Raw genomic sequence first — 4,526 nt, forward strand, 5'->3', positions numbered from 1 at the left:
AATCTTCCTTTAGGAACTCCCTATTTAAACCAGAAGGGTATATTGACTATAAATGTCATTGGACAAACAGATAATTTGAATGCTCCAACATGATTTCCTTTGGAATAACTAATTTTTATTGGTGAGCAATTCATTTACATTATGATCAGCCAAAATGTTCGTTTGTTTTTCTCAATTTTAGAAGCATTTCTTAAGAATAAAAAATCACTGGTTATCGGCATAAGTAAACTTTATTTTCATCATTTAAACCAGTTAAAATTTTGTATTTTTCTGTAAAAGGCTAAAATTAATTTGTGCCATATGGCAAACATTATGCAAATATTGACGTGAAATGTGACATTTTGCCTAATGGCCTCAATTGAATACTATAACTGTTTAGGCTACTCAACACTATGTTTGCAATTATTTATAATATTTTAAAAGAAAACACATTAAATGTATTTATCTTTGTTATTCCAGCCATTTGGTAATTAATATATTTCTAAATTATTAATTACACACTAATGTAAATGATTGCTCAACCAAAAAAATGAGTAATTCCAAAGGAAATCATGTTGGTGAAATTCAAATTATCTGTTTGCTCTAATGACATTTATAGTCATAGACCCTTCTGGTTTTTAAAAGGGAGTCCTAACAGGAAGATTATGTATCGAAATAGGTTTCAGGTGGCCATATACGTTCAGAATGTGATTTAGTCAGTGTGTTGTGATTATTTGCCCCTAATCAAGTACATTGATCCGTGTGTCTTCGTTTCAGGTGTATTGAAGACTTATTACAGTGTTATTAAATAATTATCAAAAACTGACAATAAAACTCAACTAATTGGTGACTGTGAACCATGGGGGCTATACATGTGACCATATAAGTTGAATTGTTTTGTATATTTCATATACAAAGCCATGTTTTTAAAGATACAGATTTTTAGCACTTTCACCGATGGCGTGTGGGCCATATGGCAACAATTACCAACTACCCCCACTTCAACTTTTTTAAAAAAAGTTTCTTTGCAGTTGCAGTATTTCAGCTCCTGGAGTAATAAAATACAACCTTCGAAGAACATTTTTACCAGTTTAAAAAAGTAAAAATTCCCATGCAATAGAGGGATATGCGTCGAAACATCATGCACTCGACTTACATCGGGGAGTTACACTAGTGTTTGGTTTTCCAGCGGTTTTATCCGACTTTTGCTTTTGTTCCTGACACGTATGCCTTCCATTCTGACTTCACCTGCATTGTTCTCTGAACATAAAACAATTCCTGTGATTCCTGTCTGGTGGTGCCTTTGAGTGCGTATTGTATCGTGACACCATTTACATTAGACCTGTTGGTTTTCATGATTCTGGGCGAGTCTGTCTGATGATGCCCACGTTTCCGATCCACTTGTACTTTTTTTATGTGATTTTGCTCTCTCGTCACCAGATTCCCTAAATTACTTTGATGATTCAAATGAATGACTATGTAAAACTCAGGCAAAATAAAAATTTAAGGTTGCTAACTTAATTACTGTTTGATTTTAGAGCTGGCGAAGCACCATCCCTTCATACACCACCAATATCCATAAGATACTTGTATATACTTACACAAAATTTCACACAAATAACATAGTGAGAGAATCTAATTTTTTCCTTCTTAAAATAACATTTTTTTCTTTTTAAAGATATTTTTGGGGCATTTCATCCTGTATTTTTGGACACAGGACAGTTAAGATATGAAAGGGGAGAGAGAGAGAAGACATGCAGCAAAGGGCCACAGTTGGGTCGAACCTGGGTATGCTGCGTCAAGGAGCACCCGCTCTCCCACTGAGTAACTGGGCACCTCTTCTTAAAATAACATTTGACACACTGACAATTTAATTCTGGCACATTGTGTTAGAGTCTGAAATGTGGGTGGTAGATATTGGGAATGACCATTTTTTCGTGGTGTTGGGTGGGGGGTTGGGGTGTTTTGGGAGTGGGTGGTGAGTGTCGGTGGCGTTTCTCGGTCTGGGTGTGTGAGTGGGAGGGAGTGGTGTCGTGGTCTCGTCCGTGCCCGACGCTCCACAGGCTGCAGAGCAGAGGAGGTCAGGGCTTCGGTTGTCTGCCGACAGGGGCTTCCGGGGATGGGAGCAAAATGTGTGGCTCTAGTGGAGTTTGTGTCGTTGGTGGGGATGTTGTGGCCTGTTAACCTGCACAGTCGCCAGGGCGGGGGGGGCGCTAAGAGCCGGAGTCTGCGTGTGTGGGAGAAGTAGAGCAGGTGGTGGGGGGGGGGTGGTGCCACGGGAAAAGTGACGGTTTGAGGGGGGGGGCGGGTCTTGAGGGGGGACGCGTGGGGAGTTATTGCCCTGAGAGATCGTGGGGGCCAGGGTAAGGGGGAGGGTGCGTCTGGGGGGGCCGGTCAGGGGAGAGGATCCAGCCGCAGGTAGAACCCAACACAACGAAAGAGGAAGGAAGGGTGCAGGCATGATAGGCAGTATTACAGAGGGAGAGGGTGAGGGGGGTGTGTGGCAGAGTAGTAATGAATCAAAGTCGCGGGCAGAGTATTGCACATGTCTAATTTAGGCACAGGGGTGTTTGTATGGTTGCACGCAACAGGTCAATGGTCTAGTGGGTCATGGGGAAGAAGATAACAAGACAGTGGGGAGGGTGGGTGTGTGGTGTGAGTGGGGGGGGTGGATGGGGTGGGTGGTTCACACCCTTAGAGGGAGGAGGACTTAGAGGTAGTGTGAAGGGTTCGGCCCAGGCAGACGGAAGGTGCGGTGGGAAGTGGACGGGTGCTTGTGCTATGATCAACGAGCCTGGTGAGCGCGGGAGTGTACGTTCGAGCGTCAAATTGGCGGGCGTGACCGGGCCGTGGGTCGGAAGCTGGCCGTGGGGCAGGTGGGGATATGGGGGACACGACCTGAGTGCGGGGAAACAGGAAATGAGCGAGTGAAGAGGGTGGGTGTTGGTGGTGTGTCAGGGGGGCCAGGGGGGTGCCTTGCTGGTGGCCAGTGGTCCCACCAGGGGGGTACGGGTTCGGACGGTCATCATCTCCTTCACAATGGGGGTGGAAGGTTGTGATCCGCGGTGGTGCATCTCTATCCGGGGCGGGGGCCGTGGAATGGAATGTGGGGTTTAGTGTGCAGCGTACGGGGGATGCTATGTGCGGGGTGTAAAGGATCCAGTGGTTAAGTAGTGAGGAGGGGGGGCAAAGAGCGGGGTGTGGGGGGGTGCTACCAGATGGTGGTCGGGGCGAGGCAAACAGGGGGGAGATCGGAGAGTGAGTGGGGCACAGAAGGGTTGAGGGGGGCGTGGTGGGGGGGGGAGTGCCCCGCGAGGGGGTCTGGGGGGCGTGGCTGTGGGGGGCCGAGGAAAGCTCCTTGGTGTACCGGGTGTGGTGGTCCAATCTGGGGGTGTCGGCAAGGGGAGGTACCAACAGAAAAGCGCGAGGTATTGCAGCTAGTAGCTCCTCGTTGTAAAATGGCACCCATGATGATTTTTTGCCATCAGTGCTGAAGTGATTGAGCCTGAGCGAATCCAAGGTAGAGCAACTATGTGGCCAATGTAGAGGTATGACCAAACAGTTGCATTGAAAAAGGGGCCATATAAACAGTTATACTTTTTTTTTTCTTCTAAATGTCATCCCAGTACAAGCGTCGGATGTAGTGCCTCGATGTGCATGTTCAAAACCACTTGGATGACTAGTCAAATAAACATTTTTTTAGTTTTTGCAGTTTTTGTGTGATGTATGTACAGAGAAATAAAGTGGTTGCATTGTTCTGTTTCAAGTTTAACAAAAAGTGCATTAGAATAAGAAAGAATATCTTGATTGGTCATTTACACAAGTGCAGTACCTGTGCAACGGCGCGTTTTAGTGTCGACACAAAATCTAAAAATCTAAAATATCTAAATTAGGATGAGCGAGTACAGCATTATCTGTATCGTTATCTTTATGTGTTTTACCACATGAATTATCTGTCGCCGCTCCGTACTACGACGGCGGGGCCTAAACCGGAAGTGGTCATATTTAACCGAAGTGGGTCGGTTCTCTTGAAAGTTGCTTGGCGTTAACCGGTATGTATTTAAGCATGCATTGATGATTGATCACAAATTTTTATAATTTATTGCTGATTAGAAAACTATTGACATGACAGCATCAGCTTCAGATCAATGGTGTTGTCATGGTAACAAACAAACTATTACGAACGGTTTTGCAAACTGACTACACACATGCGGTTGCCAATTATGAGTAACAATGTAATGAACAAGATTGTCATACTTAATATAACTTTCTTTTAATGATCATTGTGACAAAAAAGTGTTTTTTGGGGTTTCTTATTTTATTTTTTTAATTCCCACCAGGTCTAATTTGTGTGTGTGTGTGTGGTGTGGGGTGGGGGTGTGTGTTGTGTGGTTGTGTGTGTGAGTAAGAGAGAGACCAGAGAGAGAGGGGGCCGGGGCAGCTGACACGTAAAAAACAAAAAATCGGAGTTGCTTTACACCAAGCAGCACTCTGACACCCACGTTCACACCGAAATTACTGGTTACGAAGATGACCTACAAAACCCA

This window comes from Etheostoma spectabile, chromosome 12 (genome assembly GCF_008692095.1).
Source record: "Etheostoma spectabile isolate EspeVRDwgs_2016 chromosome 12, UIUC_Espe_1.0, whole genome shotgun sequence".
NCBI classification, from domain to species: domain Eukaryota; kingdom Metazoa; phylum Chordata; class Actinopteri; order Perciformes; family Percidae; genus Etheostoma; species Etheostoma spectabile.